This window comes from Crinia signifera, chromosome 2 (assembly GCF_055691185.1).
Source record: "Crinia signifera chromosome 2, ASM5569118v1, whole genome shotgun sequence".
NCBI classification, from domain to species: Eukaryota; Metazoa; Chordata; class Amphibia; order Anura; family Myobatrachidae; genus Crinia; species Crinia signifera.
This window is the reverse complement of record NC_139218.1, coordinates 152,935,181-152,952,302: the sequence shown is the minus strand read 5'-3', so window position 1 is coordinate 152,952,302 and position 17,122 is coordinate 152,935,181. Positions and strand designations below refer to the sequence as shown.

At 33.9% G+C, this 17,122-nt stretch overlaps 13 non-coding genes across 13 annotated transcripts; all 13 read right to left on the bottom strand.

The window, feature by feature from the left end:
• Positions 1-543: 543 nt before the first annotated feature.
• On the bottom strand, positions 544-617 carry TRNAI-AAU (transfer RNA isoleucine (anticodon AAU)). Its single transcript has one exon. It is a non-coding gene; the product is annotated as a tRNA-Ile (tRNA).
• A 1,541-nt stretch (positions 618-2,158) lies between these two features.
• TRNAI-AAU (transfer RNA isoleucine (anticodon AAU)) lies at positions 2,159-2,232 on the bottom strand. Its single transcript has one exon. It is a non-coding gene; the product is annotated as a tRNA-Ile (tRNA).
• Positions 2,233-2,993: 761 nt separating this feature from the next.
• TRNAI-AAU (transfer RNA isoleucine (anticodon AAU)) lies at positions 2,994-3,067 on the bottom strand. The gene has a single exon. It is a non-coding gene; the product is annotated as a tRNA-Ile (tRNA).
• A 762-nt stretch (positions 3,068-3,829) lies between these two features.
• TRNAI-AAU (transfer RNA isoleucine (anticodon AAU)) lies at positions 3,830-3,903 on the bottom strand. The gene has a single exon. It is a non-coding gene; the product is annotated as a tRNA-Ile (tRNA).
• Positions 3,904-4,604: 701 nt separating this feature from the next.
• Positions 4,605-4,678, bottom strand: TRNAI-AAU (transfer RNA isoleucine (anticodon AAU)). Its single transcript has one exon. It is a non-coding gene; the product is annotated as a tRNA-Ile (tRNA).
• Positions 4,679-5,439: 761 nt separating this feature from the next.
• On the bottom strand, positions 5,440-5,513 carry TRNAI-AAU (transfer RNA isoleucine (anticodon AAU)). Its single transcript has one exon. It is a non-coding gene; the product is annotated as a tRNA-Ile (tRNA).
• Positions 5,514-6,214: 701 nt separating this feature from the next.
• On the bottom strand, positions 6,215-6,288 carry TRNAI-AAU (transfer RNA isoleucine (anticodon AAU)). Its single transcript has one exon. It is a non-coding gene; the product is annotated as a tRNA-Ile (tRNA).
• Positions 6,289-7,661: 1,373 nt separating this feature from the next.
• On the bottom strand, positions 7,662-7,735 carry TRNAI-AAU (transfer RNA isoleucine (anticodon AAU)). The gene has a single exon. It is a non-coding gene; the product is annotated as a tRNA-Ile (tRNA).
• A 716-nt stretch (positions 7,736-8,451) lies between these two features.
• TRNAI-AAU (transfer RNA isoleucine (anticodon AAU)) lies at positions 8,452-8,525 on the bottom strand. The gene has a single exon. It is a non-coding gene; the product is annotated as a tRNA-Ile (tRNA).
• A 761-nt stretch (positions 8,526-9,286) lies between these two features.
• On the bottom strand, positions 9,287-9,360 carry TRNAI-AAU (transfer RNA isoleucine (anticodon AAU)). Its single transcript has one exon. It is a non-coding gene; the product is annotated as a tRNA-Ile (tRNA).
• A 3,941-nt stretch (positions 9,361-13,301) lies between these two features.
• TRNAI-GAU (transfer RNA isoleucine (anticodon GAU)) lies at positions 13,302-13,375 on the bottom strand. Its single transcript has one exon. It is a non-coding gene; the product is annotated as a tRNA-Ile (tRNA).
• A 1,583-nt stretch (positions 13,376-14,958) lies between these two features.
• Positions 14,959-15,032, bottom strand: TRNAI-AAU (transfer RNA isoleucine (anticodon AAU)). Its single transcript has one exon. It is a non-coding gene; the product is annotated as a tRNA-Ile (tRNA).
• Positions 15,033-16,573: 1,541 nt separating this feature from the next.
• Positions 16,574-16,647, bottom strand: TRNAI-AAU (transfer RNA isoleucine (anticodon AAU)). The gene has a single exon. It is a non-coding gene; the product is annotated as a tRNA-Ile (tRNA).
• Between the last annotated feature and the right edge of the window lie 475 nt (positions 16,648-17,122).

Genomic DNA, 17,122 nt, shown 5'->3' with positions numbered 1-17,122 from the left:
TAGTTAAGAATTGTATATGGTTTTGTTTCTATAAAAATTGAAGTAACAAATTGACTTTGTGCCCTACACTTCTTTCCCTGGATGTGTTGATACAGCATGTCAAAGAAGATCAGTTTTGCACAGCTTCTCGAAATGGCTACATATGAACCAGTTCTTCTTTCATCCTACTACAAACCACCAACCTCACTATAAAATGAATTGTATTTTATTTGCATGAAACATTTACACATGGGCCACGTAGTAGATCATATATTGATTGAAAAGCATTTCTATTTTAAAGAAAAATCATAAAGCATAAAGTGCTTTGAAGTGTGGCATTGGTAATAGGGCTTTCATTTCTTCCTACAGTCCAAAGCAAAATAAAAATAGGGTGTAAAATACTATATATTTAAAGTATAATGGTAAAAGATCTACAATGTATTCAAGGCAGTTACTAGGATAATCACTATAGCCAATACTGATGATGAAGCCTAGTTTCCAAGCACTGTACTACAAGTTTAAATCCATTGTTGTCAATGATGTTAGGTCATCAAGGTAAACAAATGGCCAGTGTGGGGATCGAACCCAAGACCTTGGCATTATTAGCACCACGCTCTAACCAACTGAGCTAACCGGCCACACTCTTTGAATGCGAAAATCCAAAATGACAAATAATCTTCAAATCATTATGTGTATTATTTCTAAAAGGTGATTTTTGTTGACAATCATTTTTTCTCCCTTCATACTTTTGCAAAAACGATAAATGAGGTCCCATTTTAAAGATTAAGTTACTTGCTTCAGATAAATTGTTAGTTAAGAATTGTATATGGTTTTGTTTCTTTAAAAATTGAAGTTACAAATTGACTTTGTGCCCTACACTTCTTTCCCTGGATGTGTTGATACAGCATGGCAAAGAAGATCAGTTTTGCACAGCTTCTCGAAATGGCTATATATGAACCAGTTCTACTTTCATCCTACTACAAACCACCAACCTCACTATAAAATGAATTGTATTTTATTTGCATGAAACATTTACGCATGGGCCACGTAGTAGATCATATATTGATTGAAAAGCATTTCTATTTTAAAGAAAAATCATAAAGCATAAAGTGCTTTGAAGTGTGGCATTGGTAATAGGGCTTTCATTTCTTCCTACAGTCCAAAGCGAAATAAAAATAGGGGGTAAAATACTATATATTTAAAGTATAATGGTAAAAGATCTACAATGTATTCAAGGCAGTTACTAGGATAATCACTATAGCCAATACTGATGATGAAGCCTAGTTTCCAAGCACTGTACTACAAGTTTAAATCCATTGTTGTCAATGATGTTGGGTCATCAAGATAAACAAACGGCCAGTGTGGGGATCAAACCCAAGACCTTGGCATTATTAGCACCACGCTCTAAACAACTGAGCTAACCGGCCAAATGCGAAAATCCAAAATGACAAATAATCTTCAAATCATTATGTGTATTATTTCTAAAAGGTGATTTTTGTTGACAATAAATCATTATATGTATTATTTCTAAAAGGTGATTTTTGTTGACAATCATTTTTTCTCCCTTCATACTTTTGCAAAAACGATAAATGAGGTCCCATTTTAAAGATTAAGTTATTTGCTTCAGATACATTGTTAGTTAAGAATTGTATATGGTTTTGTTTCTTTAAAAATTGAAGTGACAAATTGACTTTGTGCCCTACACTTCTTTCCCTGGATGTGTTGATACAGCATGGCAAAGAGGATCAGTTTTGCACAGCTTCTCAAAATGGCTACATATGAACCAGTTCTTCTTTCATCCTACTACAAACCACCAACCTCACTATAAAATGAATTGTATTTTATTTGCATGAAACATTTACGCATGGGCCACGTAGTAGATCATATATTGATTGAAAAGCATTTCTATTTTAAAGAAAAATCATAAAGCATAAAGTGCTTTGAAGTGTGGCATTGGTAATAGGGCTTTCATTTCTTCCTACAGTCCAAAGCAAAATAAAAATAGGGTGTAAAATACTATATATTTAAAGGATAATGGTAAAAGATCTACAATGTATTCAAGGCAGTTACTAGGATAATCACTATAGCCAATACTGATGATAAAGCCTAGTTTTCAAGCACTGTACTACAAGTTTAAATCCATTGTTGTCAATGATGTTGGGTCATAAAGATAAACAAATGGCCAGTGTGGGGATCGAACCCAAGACCTTGGCGTTATTAGCACCACGCTCTAACCAACTGAGCTAACCGGCCACACTCTTTGAATGCGAAAATCCAAAATGACAAATAATCTTCAAATCATTATGTGTATTATTTCTAAAAGGTGATTTTTGTTGACAATAAATCATTATATGTATTATTTCTAAAAGGTGATTTTTGTTGACAATCATTTTTTCTCCCTTCATACTTTTGCAAAAACGATAAATGAGGTCCCATTTTAAAGATTAAGTTATTTGCTTCAGATACATTGTTAGTTAAAAATTGTATATGGTTTTGTTTCTTTAAAAATTGAAGTTACAAATTGACTTGGTGCCCTACACTTCTTTCCCTGGATGTGTTGATACAGCATGGCAAAGATGATCAGTTTTGCACAGCTTCTCGAAATGGCTACATATGAACCAGTTCTTCTTTCATCCTACTACAAACCACCAACCTCACTATAAAATGAATTGTATTTTATTTGCATGAAACATTTACGCATGGGCCACGTAGTAGATCATATATTGATTGAAAAGCATTTCTATTTTAAAGAAAAATCATAAAGCATAAAGTGCTTTGAAGTGTGGCATTGGTAATAGGGCTTTCATTTCTTCCTACAGTCCAAAGCAAAATAAAAATAGGGTGTAAAATACTATATATTTAAAGGATAATGGTAAAAGATCTACAATGTATTCAAGGCAGTTACTAGGATAATCACTGTAGCCAATACTGATGATGAAGCCTAGTTTCCAAGCACTGTACTACAAGTTTAAATCCATTGTTGTCAATGATGTTGGGTCATAAAGATAAACAAATGGCCAGTGTGGGGATCGAACCCAAGACCTTGGCGTTATTAGCACCACGCTCTAACCAACTGAGCTAACCGGCCACACTCTTTGAATGCGAAAATCCAAAATGACAAATAATCTTCAAATCATTATGTGTATTATTTCTAAAAGGTGATTTTTGTTGACAATAAATCATTATATGTATTATTTCTAAAAGGTGATTTTTGTTGACAATCATTTTTTCTCCCTTCATACTTTTGCAAAAACGATAAATGAGGTCCCATTTTAAAGATTAAGTTATTTGCTTCAGATACATTGTTAGTTAAAAATTGTGTATGGTTTTGTTTCTTTAAAAATTGAAGTTACAAATTGACTTGGTGCCCTACACTTCTTTCCCTGGATGTGTTGATACAGCATGGCAAAGATGATCAGTTTTGCACAGCTTCTCAAAATGGCTACATATGAACCAGTTCTTCTTTCATCCTACTACAAACCACCAACCTCACTATAAAATGAATTGTATTTTATTTGCATGAAACATTTACGCATGGGCCACGTAGTAGATCATATATTGATTAAAAAGCATTTCTATTTTAATGAAAAATCATAAAGCATAAAGTGCTTTGAAGTGTGGCATTGGTAATAGGGCTTTCATTTCTTCCTACAGTCCAAAGCCAAATAAAAATAGGGTGTAAAATACTATATATTTAAAGGATAATGGTAAAAGATCTACAATGTATTCAAGGCAGCTACAAGGGATAATCACTATAGCCAATACTGATGATGAAGCCTAGTTTCCAAGCACTGTACTACAAGTTTAAATCCATTGTTGTCAATGATGTTGGGTCATCAAGAAAAACAAATGGCCAGTGTGGGGATCGAACCCAAGACCTTGGCATTATTAGCACCACGCTCTAACCAACTGAGCTAACCGGCCACACTGTTTGAATGTGAAAATCCAAAATGACAAATAATCTTCAAATCATTATATGTATTATTTCTAAAAGGTGATTTTTGTTGACAATCATTTTTTCTCCCTTCATACTTTTGCAAAAACAATAAATGAGGTCCCAATTTAAAGATTAAGTTACTTGCTTCAGATAATTTGTTAGTTAAGAATTGTATATGGTTTTGTTTCTTTAAAAATTGAAGTTACAAATTGACTTTGTGCCCTACACTTCTTTCCCTGGATGTGTTGATACAGCATGGCAAAGAAGATCAGTTTTGCACAGCTTCTCGAAATGGCTACATATGAACCAGTTCTTCTTTCATTCTACTACAAACCACCAACCTCACTATAAAATGAATTGTATTTTATTTGCATGAAACATTTACGCATGGGCCACGTAGTAGATCATATATTGATTGAAAAGCATTTCTATTTTAAAGAAAAATCATAAAGCATAAAGTGCTTTGAAGTGTGGCTTTCATTTCTTCCTACAGTCCAAAGCAAAATAAAAATAGGGTGTAAAATACTATATATTTAAAGTATAATGGTAAAAGATCTACAATGTATTCAAGGCAGTTACTAGGATAATCACTATAGCCAATACTGATGATGAAGCCTAGTTTCCAAGCACTGTACTACAAGTTTAAATCCATTGTTGTCAATGATGTTGGGTCATAAAGATAAACAAATGGCCAGTGTGGGGATCGAACCCAAGACCTTGGCGTTATTAGCACCACGCTCTAACCAACTGAGCTAACCGGCCACACTCTTTGAATGCGAAAATCAAAATGACAAATAATCTTCAAATCATTATGTGTATTATTTCTAAAAGGTGATTTTTGTTGACAATAAATCATTATATGTATTATTTCTAAAAGGTGATTTTTGTTGACAATCATTTTTTCTCCCTTCATACTTTTGCAAAAACGATAAATGAGGTCCCATTTTAAAGATTAAGTTATTTGCTTCAGATACATTGTTAGTTAAAAATTGTGTATGGTTTTGTTTCTTTAAAAATTGAAGTTACAAATTGACTTGGTGCCCTACACTTCTTTCCCTGGATGTGTTGATACAGCATGGCAAAGATGATCAGTTTTGCACAGCTTCTCAAAATGGCTACATATGAACCAGTTCTTCTTTCATCCTACTACAAACCACCAACCTCACTATAAAATGAATTGTATTTTATTTGCATGAAACATTTACGCATGGGCCACGTAGTAGATCATATATTGATTAAAAAGCATTTCTATTTTAATGAAAAATCATAAAGCATAAAGTGCTTTGAAGTGTGGCATTGGTAATAGGGCTTTCATTTCTTCCTACAGTCCAAAGCCAAATAAAAATAGGGTGTAAAATACTATATATTTAAAGGATAATGGTAAAAGATCTACAATGTATTCAAGGCAGCTACAAGGGATAATCACTATAGCCAATACTGATGATGAAGCCTAGTTTCCAAGCACTGTACTACAAGTTTAAATCCATTGTTGTCAATGATGTTGGGTCATCAAGAAAAACAAATGGCCAGTGTGGGGATCGAACCCAAGACCTTGGCATTATTAGCACCACGCTCTAACCAACTGAGCTAACCGGCCACACTGTTTGAATGTGAAAATCCAAAATGACAAATAATCTTCAAATCATTATATGTATTATTTCTAAAAGGTGATTTTTGTTGACAATCATTTTTTCTCCCTTCATACTTTTGCAAAAACAATAAATGAGGTCCCAATTTAAAGATTAAGTTACTTGCTTCAGATAATTTGTTAGTTAAGAATTGTATATGGTTTTGTTTCTTTAAAAATTGAAGTTACAAATTGACTTTGTGCCCTACACTTCTTTCCCTGGATGTGTTGATACAGCATGGCAAAGAAGATCAGTTTTGCACAGCTTCTCGAAATGGCTACATATGAACCAGTTCTTCTTTCATTCTACTACAAACCACCAACCTCACTATAAAATGAATTGTATTTTATTTGCATGAAACATTTACGCATGGGCCACGTAGTAGATCATATATTGATTGAAAAGCATTTCTATTTTAAAGAAAAATCATAAAGCATAAAGTGCTTTGAAGTGTGGCTTTCATTTCTTCCTACAGTCCAAAGCAAAATAAAAATAGGGTGTAAAATACTATATATTTAAAGTATAATGGTAAAAGATCTACAATGTATTCAAGGCAGTTACTAGGATAATCACTATAGCCAATACTGATGATGAAGCCTAGTTTCCAAGCACTGTACTACAAGTTTAAATCCATTGTTGTCAATGATGTTGGGTCATAAAGATAAACAAATGGCCAGTGTGGGGATCGAACCCAAGACCTTGGCGTTATTAGCACCACGCTCTAACCAACTGAGCTAACCGGCCACACTCTTTGAATGCGAAAATCAAAATGACAAATAATCTTCAAATCATTATGTGTATTATTTCTAAAAGGTGATTTTTGTTGACAATAAATCATTATATGTATTATTTCTAAAAGGTGATTTTTGTTGACAATCATTTTTTCTCCCTTCATACTTTTGCAAAAACGATAAATGAGGTCCCATTTTAAAGATTAAGTTATTTGCTTCAGATACATTGTTAGTTAAGAATTGTATATGGTTTTGTTTCTTTAAAAATTGAAGTTACAAATTGACTTTGTGCCCTACACTTCTTTCCCTGGATGTGTTGATACAGCATGGCAAAGATGATCAGTTTTGCACAGCTTCTCAAAATGGCTACATATGAACCAGTTCTTCTTTCATCCTACTACAAACCAAAAACCTCACTATAAAATGAATTGTATTTTATTTGCATGAAACATTTACGGATGGGCCACGTAGTAGATCATATATTGCTTGAAAAGCATTTCTATTTTAAAGAAAAATCGGTACTTATGTAGTATCTGGGCTGCCGATTTTTTGATTGTATGCCTTAAGTTAAGGCATACAATCAGATGCGATGCGATGCGATATCGCATCGCATCGCATCGCATCGCATCCGATATCGGATGCGATGACCCAATTTTTCCATAGGAATCAATGTTAAAATGATTCCTATGGAAAAATGGGTCCTTTTCATACCCCTACTATCCAAGTGGGCATGGAGTTGGATATAAACCTGTGGCGAGCGTAGCGAGCCACCGAGCCCGAAGCGTGGCGAGCGAAGCGAGCCCCGCGAGGGGACGGTATTCGTCCCCTCGCGGGGCTCGCTTCGCTCGCCACGCTTCGGGCTCGGTGGCTCGCTACGCTCGCCACAGGTTTATATCCAACTCCATGCCCACTTGGATAGTAGGGGTATGAAAAGGACCCATTTTTCCCATTGAATTCCATGTTAAAATGGACTCAGTCCATTTTAACATTGATTCCTATGGAAAAATCGGGTCATCGCATCGCATCGCATCGCATCGAATCGCATGGTCGCATGCGATGCGATGCGATCTCCCGATCCGACCCGATTTAGAAATCGGCAGCCCAGATACTACATAAGTACCGAAAAATCATAAAGCATAAAGTGCTTTGAAGTGTGGCATTGGTAATAGGGCTTTCATTTCTTCCTACAGTCCAAAGCAAAATAAAAATTGGGTGTAAAATACTATATATTTAAAGGATAATGGTAAAAGATCTACAATGTATTCAATGCAGCTACAAGGGATAATCACTATAGCCAATACTGATGATGAAGCCTAGTTTCCAAGCACTGTACTACAAGTTTAAATCCATTGTTGTCAATGATGTTGGGTCATCAAGAAAAACAAATGGCCAGTGTGGGGATCGAACCCAAGACCTTGGCGTTATTAGCACCACGCTCTAACCAACTGAGCTAACCGGCCACACTGTTCGAATGTGAAAATCCAAAATGACAAATAATCTTCAAATCATAATATGTATTATTTCTAAAAGGTGATTTTTGTTGACAATCATTTTTTCTCCCTTCATACTTTTGCAAAAACGATAAATGAGGTCCCATTTTAAAGATTAAGTTATTTGCTTCAGATAAATTGTTAGTTAAGAATTGTATATGGTTTTGTTTCTTTAAAAATTGAAGTTACAAATTGACTTTGTGCCCTACACTTCTTTCCCTGGATGTGTTGATACAGCATGGCAAAGATGATCAGTTTTGCACAGCTTCTCAAAATGGCTACATATGAACCAGTTCTTCTTTCATCCTACTACAAACCACCAACCTCACTATAAAATGAATTGTATTTTATTTGCATGAAACATTTACGCATGGGCCACGTAGTAGATCATATATTGATTGAAAAGCATTTCTATTTTAAAGAAAAATCATAAAGCATAAAGTGCTTTGAAGTGTGGCATTGGTAATAGGGCTTTCATTTCTTCCTACAGTCCAAAGCAAAATAAAAATAGGGTGTAAAATACTATATATTTAAAGGATAATGGTAAAAGATCTACAATGTATTCAAGGCAGCTACAAGGGATAATCACTATAGCCAATACTGATGATGAGGCCTAGTTTCCAAGCACTGTACTACAAGTTTAAATCCATTGTTGTCAATGATGTTGGGTCATCAAGAAAAACAAATGGCCAGTGTGGGGATCGAACCCAAGACCTTGGCGTTATTAGCACCACGCTCTAACCAACTGAGCTAACCGGCCACACTGTTTGAATGTGAAAATCCAAAATGACAAATAATCTTTAAATCATTATATGTATTATTTCTAAATGGTGATTTTTGTTGACAATATATCATTATATGTATTATTTTTAAAAGGTGATTTTTGTTGACAATCATTTTTTCTCCCTTCATACTTTTGCAAAAACGATAAATGAGGTCCCATTTTAAAGATTAAGTTATTTGCTTCAGATACATTGTTAGATAAGAATTGTATATGGTTTTGTTTCTTTAAAAATTGAAGCTACAAATTGACTTTGTGCCCTACACTTCTTTCCCTGGATGTGTTGATACAGCATGGCAAAGATGATCAGTTTTGCACAGCTTCTCAAAATGGCTACATATGAACCAGTTCTTCTTTCATCCTACTACAAACCACCAACCTCACTATAAAATGAATTGTATTTTATTTGCATGAAACATTTACGCATGGGCCACGTAGTAGATCATATATTGATTGAAAAGCATTTCTATTTTAAAGAAAAATCATAAAGCATAAAGTGCTTTGAAGTGTGGCATTGGTAATAGGGCTTTCATTTCTTCCTACAGTCCCAAGCAAAATAAAAATAGGGTGTAAAATACTATATATTTAAAGTATAATGGTAAAAGATCTACAATGTATTCAAGGCAGTTACTAGGATAATCACTATAGCCAATACTGATGATGAAGCCTAGTTTCCAAGCACTGTACTAGAAGTTTAAATCCATTGTTGTCAATGATGTTGGGTCATCAAGATAAACAAATGGCCAGTGTGGGGATCGAACCCAAGACCTTGGCGTTATTAGCACCACGCTCTAACCAACTGAGCTAACCGGCCACACTGTTTGAATGCGAAAATCCAAAATGACAAATAATCTTCAAATCATTATATGTATTATTTCTAAAAGGTGATTTTTGTTGACAATCATTTTTTCTCCCTTCATACTTTTGCAAAAACGATAAATGAGGTCCCAATTTAAAGATTAAGTTACTTGCTTCAGATAAATTGTTAGTTAAGAATTGTATATGGTTTTGTTTCTTTAAAAATTGAAGTTACAAATTGACTTTGTGCCCTACACTTCTTTCCCTGGATGTGTTGATACAGCATGGCAAATAAGATCAGTTTTGCACAGCTTCTCGAAATGGCTACATATGAACCAGTTCTTCTTTCATCCTACTACAAACCACCAACCTCACTATAAAATGAATTGTATTTTATTTGCATGAAACATTTACGCATGGGCCACGTAGTAGATCATATATTGATTGAAAAGCATTTCTATTTTAAAGAAAAATCATAAAGCATAAAGTGCTTTGAAGTGTGGCTTTCATTTCTTCCTACAGTCCAAAGCAAAATAAAAATAGGGTGTAAAATACTATATATTTAAAGGATAATGGTAGAAGATCTACAATGTATTCAAGGCAGTTACAAGGGATAATCACTATAGCCAATACTGATGATGAAGCCTAGTTTCCAAGCACTGTACTTCAAGTTTAAATCCATTGTTGTCAATGATGTTGGGTCATCAAGATAAACAAATGGCCAGTGTGGGGATCGAACCCAAGAGCGTTATTAGCACCACGCTCTAACCAACTGAGCTAACCGGCCACACTCTTTGAATGCAAAAATCCAAAATGACAAATAATCTTCAAATCATTATATGTATTATTTCTAAAAGGTGATTTTTGTTGACAATAATTAATTATATGTATTATTTCTAAAAGGTGATTTTTGTTGACAATCATTTTTTCTCCCTTCATACTTTTGCAAAAACGATAAATGAGGTCCCATTTTAAAGATTAAGTTATTTGCTTCAGATAAATTGTTAGTTAAGAATTGTATATGGTTTTGTTTCTTTAAAAATTGAAGTTACAAATTGACTTTGTGCCCTACACTTCTTTCCCTGGATGTGTTGATACAGCATGGCAAAGAGGATCAGTTTTGCACAGCTTCTCAAAATGGCTTTATATGAACCAGTTCTTCTTTCATCCTACTACAAACCACCAACCTCACTATAAAATGAATTGTATTTTATTTGCATGAAACATTTACGCATGGGCCACGTAGTAGATCATATATTGATTGAAAAGCATTTCTATTTTAAAGAAAAATCATAAAACATAAAGTGCTTTGAAGTGTGGCATTGGTAATAGGGCTTTTATTTCTTCCTACAGTCCAATGCAAAATAAAAATAGGGTGTAAAATACTATATATTTAAAGGATAATGGTAAAAGATCTACAATGTATTCAAGGCAGTTACAAGGGATAATCACTATAGCCAATACTGATGATGAAGCCTAGTTTCCAAGCACTGTACTACAAGTTTAAATCCATTGTTGTCAATGATGTTGGGTCATCAAGAAAAACAAATGGCCAGTGTGGGGATCGAACCCAAGACCTTGGCGTTATTAGAACCACGCTCTAACCAACTGAGCTAACCGGCCACACTGTTTGAATGAGAAAATCCAAAATGACAAATAATCTTCAAATCATTATATGTATTATTTCTAAAATTTGATTTTTGTTGACAATCATTTTTTCTCCCTTCATACTTTTGCAAAAACGATAAATGAGGTCCCATTTTAAAGATTAAGTTACTTGCTTCAGATAAATTGTTAGTTAAGAATTGTATATGGTTTTGTTTCTTTAAAAATTAAAGTTACAAATTGACTTTGTGCCCTACACTTCTTTCCCTGGATGTGTTGATACAGCATGGCAAAGAAGATCAGTTTTGCACAGCTTCTCGAAATGGCTACATATGAACCAGTTCTTCTTTCATCCTACTACAAACCACCAACCTCACTATAAAATGAATTGTATTTTATTTGCATGAAACATTTACGCATGGGCCACGTTTTAGATCATATATTGATTGAAAAGCATTTCTATTTTAAAGAAAAATCATAAAGCAAAAAGTGCTTTGAAGTGTGGCATTGGTAATAGGGCTTTCATTTCTTCCTACAGTCCAAAGCAAAATAAAAATAGGGTGTAAAATACTATATATTTAAAGTATAATGGTAAAAGATCTACAATGTATTCAAGGCAGTTACTAGGATAATCACTATACTGATGATGAAGCCTAGTTTCCAAGCACTGTACTACAAGTTTAAATCCATTGTTGTCAATGATGTTGGGTCATCAAGATAAACAAATGGCCAGTGTGGGGATCGAACCCAAGACCTTGGCGTTATTAGTACCACGCTCTAACCAACTGAGCTAACCGGCCACACTCTTTGAATGCGAAAATCCAAAATGACAAATAATCTTCAAATCATTATATGTATTATTTCTAAAAGGTGATTTTTGTTGACAATAAATCATTATATGTATTATTTCTAAAAAGTGATTTTTGTTGACAATCATTTTTTCTCCCTTCATACTTTTGCAAAAACGATAAATGAGGTCCCATTTTAAAGATTAAGTTATTTGCTTCAGATAAATTGTTAGTTAAGAATTGTATATGGTTTTGTTTCTTTAAAAATTGAAGTTACAAATTGACTTTGTGCCCTACACTTCTTTCCCTGGATGTGTTGATACAGCATGGCAAAGAGGATCAGTTTTGCACAGCTTCTCAAAATGGCTACATATGAACCAGTTCTTCTTTCATCCTACTACAAACCACCAACCTCACTATAAAATGAATTGTATTTTATTTGCTTGAAACATTTACGCATGGGCCACGTAGTAGATCATATATTGATTGAAAAGCATTTCTATTTTAAAGAAAAATCATAAAGCATAAAGTGCTTTGAAGTGTGGCATTGGTAATAGGGCTTTCATTTCTTCCTACAGTCCAAAGCAAAATAAAAATAGGGTGAAAAATACTATATATTTAAAGGATAATGGTAAAAGATCTACAATGTATTCAAGGCAGCTACAAGGGATAATCACTATAGCCAATACCGATGATGAAGCCTAGTTTCCAAGCACTGTACTACAAGTTTAAATCCATTGTTGTCAATGATGTTGGGTCATCAAGAAAAACAAATGGCCAGTGTGGAGATCAAACCCAAGACCTTGGCGTTATTAGCACCACGCTCTAACCAACTGAGCTAACCGGCCACACCGTTTGAATGTGAAAATCCAAAATGACAAATAATCTTCAAATCATTATATGTATTATTTCTAAAAGGTGATTTTTGTTGACAATCATGTTTTCTCCCTTCATACTTTTGCAAAAACGATAAATGAGGTCCCAATTTAAAGATTAAGTTACTTGCTTCAGATAAATTGTTAGTTAAGAATTGTATATGGTTTTGTTTCTTTAAAAATTTAAGTTACAAATTGACTTTGTGCCCTACACTTCTTTCCCTGGATGTGTTGATACAGCATGGCAAAGAAGATCAGTTTTGCACAGCTTCTCGAAATGGCTACATATGAACCAGTTCTTCTTTCATCCTACTACAAACCACCAACCTCACTATAAAATGAATTGTATTTTATTTGCATGAAACATTTATGCATGGGCCATGTAGTAGATCATATATTGATTGAAAAGCATTTCTATTTTAAAGAAAAATCATAAAGCATAAAGTGCTTTGAAGTGTGGCATTGGTAATAGGGCTTTCATTTCTTCCTACAGTCCAAAGCAAAATAAAAATAGGGTGTAAAATACTATATATTTGAAGGATAATGGTAAAAGATCTACAATGTATTCAAGGCAGTTACAAGGGATAATCACTATAGCCAATACTGATGATGAAGCCTAGTTTCCAAGCACTGTACTACAAGTTTAAATCCATTGTTGTCAATGATGTTGGGTCATCAAGATAAACAAATGGCCAGTGTGGTAATCGAACCCAAGACCTTGGCGTTATCAGCACCACGCTCTAACCAACTGAGCTAACCGGCCACACTCTTTGAAATGCGAAAATCCAAAATGACAAATAATCTTCAAATCATTATATGTATTATTTCTAAAAGGTGATTTTTGTTGACAATAAATCATTATATGTATTATTTCTAAAAGGTGATTTTTGTTGACAATCATTTTTTCTCCCTTCATACTTTTGCAAAAACGATAAATGAGGTCCCATTTTAAAGATTAAGTTACTTGCTTCAGATAAATTGTTAGTTAAGAATTGTATATGGTTTTGTTTCTTTAAAAATTGAAGTTACAAATTGACTTTGTGCCCTACACTTCTTTCCCTGGATGTGTTGATACAGCATGGCAAAGAAGATCCGTTTTGCACAGCTTCTCGAAATGGCTACATATGAACCAGTTCTTCTTTCATCCTACTACAAACCACCAACCTCACTATAAAATGAATTGTATTTTATTTGCATGAAACATTTACGCATGGGCCACGTAGAAGATCATATATTGATTGAAAAGCATTTCTATTTTAAAGAAAAATCATAAAGCATAAAGTGCTTTGAAGTGTGGCTTTCATTTCTTCCTACAGTCCAAAGCAAAATAAAAATAGGGTGTAAAATACTATATATTTAAAGGATAATGGTAAAAGATCTACAATGTATTCAAGGCAGTTACTAGGATAATCACTATAGCCAATACTGATGATGAAGCCTAGTTTCCAAGCACTGTACTAGAAGTTTAAATCCATTGTTGTCAATGATGTTGGGTCATCAAGATAAACAAACGGCCAGTGTGGGGATCGAACCCAAGACCTTGGCGTTATTAGCACTACGCTCTAACCAACTAAGCTAACCGGCCACACTCTTTGAATACGAAAATCCAAAATGACAAATAATCTTCAAATCATTATGTGTATTATTTCTAAAAGGTGATTTTTGTTGACAATAAATCATTATATGTATTATTTCTAAAAGGTGATTTTTGTTGACAATCATTTTTTCTCCCTTCATACTTTTGCAAAAACGATAAATGAGGTCCCAATTTAAAGATTAAGTTATTTGCTTCAGATACATTGTTAGTTAAGAATTGTATATGGTTTTGTTTCTTTAAAAATTGAAGTTACAAATTGACTTTGTGCCCTACACTTCTTTCCCTGGATGTGTTGATACAGCATGGCAAAGATGATCAGTTTTGCACAGCTTCTCAAAATGGCTACATATGAACCAGTTCTTCTTTCATCCTACTACAAACCACCAACCTCACTATAAAATGAATTGTATTTTATTTGCATGTAACATTTACGCATGGGCCACGTAGTAGATTGTATATTGATTGAAAAGCATTTCTATTTTAAAGAAAAATCATAAAGCATAAAGTGCTTTGAAGTGTGGCATTGGTAATAGGGCTTTCATTTCTTCCTACAGTCCAAAGCAAAATAAAAATAGGGTGTAAAATACTATATATTTAAAGGATAATGGTAAAAGATCTACAATGTATTCAAGGCAGCTACAAGGGATAATCACTATAGCCATACTGATGATGAAGCCTAGTTTCCAAGCACTGTACTACAAGTTTAAATCCATTGTTGTCAATGATGTTGGGTCATCAAGAAAAACAAATGGCCAGTGTGGGGATCGAACCCAAGACCTTGGCGTTATTAGCACCACGCTCTAACCAACTGAGCTAACCGGCCACACTGTTTGAATGTGAAAATCCAAAATGACAAATAATCTTCAAATCATTATATGTATTATTTCTAAAAGGTGATTTTTGTTGACAATCATTTTTTCTCCCTTCATACTTTTGCAAAAACGATAAATGAGGTCCCATTTTAAAGATTAAGTTACTTGCTTCAGATAAATTGTTAGTTAAGAATTGTATATGGTTTTGTTTCTTTAAAAATTGAAGTTACAAATTGACTTTGTGCCCTACACTTCTTTCCCTGGATGTGTTGATACAGCATGGCAAAGAAGATCAGTTTTGCACAGCTTCTCGAAATGGCTACATATGAACCAGTTCTTCTTTCATCCTACTACAAACCACCAACCTCACTATAAAATGAATTGTATTTTATTTGCATGAAACATTTACGCATGGGCCACGTAGTAGATCATATATTGATTGAAAAGCATTTCTATTTTAAAGAAAAATCATAAAGCATAAAGTGCTTTGAAGTGTGGCATTGGTAATAGGGCTTTCATTTCTTCCTACAGTCCAAAGCAAAATAAAAATAGGGTGTAAAATACTATATATTTAAAGTATAATGGTAAAAGATCTACAAGGCAGTTACTAGGATAATCACTATAGCCAATACTGATGATGAAGCCTAGTTTCCAAGCACTGTACTACAAGTTTAAATCCATTGTTGTCAATGATGTTGGGTCATCAAGATAAACAAATGGCCAGTGTGGGGATCGAACCCAAGACCTTGGCGTTATTAGCACCACCCTCTAACCAACTGAGCTAACCGGCCACACTCTTTGAATGCGAAAATCCAAAATGACAAATAATCTTCAAATCATTATATGTATTATTTCTAAAAGGTGATTTTTGTTGACAATAAATCATTATATGTATTATTTCTAAAAGGTGATTTTTGTTGACAATCATTTTTTCTCCCTTCATACTTTTGCAAAAACAATAAATGAGGTCCCATTTTAAAGATTAAGTTATTTGCTTCAGATACATTGTTAGTTAAAAATTGTATATGGTTTTGTTTCTTTAAAAATTGTAGTTACAAATTGACTTTGTGCCCTACACTTCTTTCCCTGGATGTGTTGATACAGCATGGAAAAGAGGATCAGCTTTGCACAGCTTCTCAAAATGGCTACATATGAACAAGTTCTTCTTTCATCCTACTACAAACCACCAACCTCACTATAAAATGAATTGTATTTTATTTGCATGAAACATTTACGCATGGGCCACGTAGTAGATCATATATTGATTGAAAAGCATTTCTATTTTAAAGAAAAATCATAAAGCATAAAGTGCTTTGAAGTGTGGCATTGGTAATAGGGCTTTCATTTCTTCCTACAGTCCAAAGCAAAATAAAAATAGGGTGTAAAATACTATATATTTAAAGGATAATGGTAAAAGATCTACAATGTATTCAAGGCAGCTACAAGGGATAATCACTATAGCCATACTGATGATGAAGCCTAGTTTCCAAGCACTGTACTACAAGTTTAAATCCATTGTTGTCAATGATGTTGGGTCATCAAGAAAAACAAATGGCCAGTGTGGGGATCGAACCCAAGACCTTGGCGTTATTAGCACCACGCTCTAACCAACTGAGCTAACCGGCCACACTGTTTGAATGTGAAAATCCAAAATGACAAATAATCTTCAAATCATTATATGTATTATTTCTAAAAGGTGATTTTTGTTGACAATCATTTTTTCTCCCTTCATACTTTTGCAAAAACGATAAATGAGGTCCCATTTTAAAGATTAAGTTACTTGCTTCAGATAAATTGTTAGTTAAGAATTGTATATGGTTTTGTTTCTTTAAAAATTGAAGTTACAAATTGACTTTGTGCCCTACACTTCTTTCCCTGGATGTGTTGAAACAGCATGGCAAAGAAGATCAGTTTTGCACAGCGTCTCGAAATGGCTACATATGAACCAGTTCTTCTTTCATCCTACTACAAACCACCAACCTCACTATAAAATGAATTGTATTTTATTTGCATGAAACATTTACGCATGGGCCACGTAGTAGATCATATATTGATTGAAAAGCATTTCTATTTTAAAGAAAAATCATAAAGCATAAAGTGC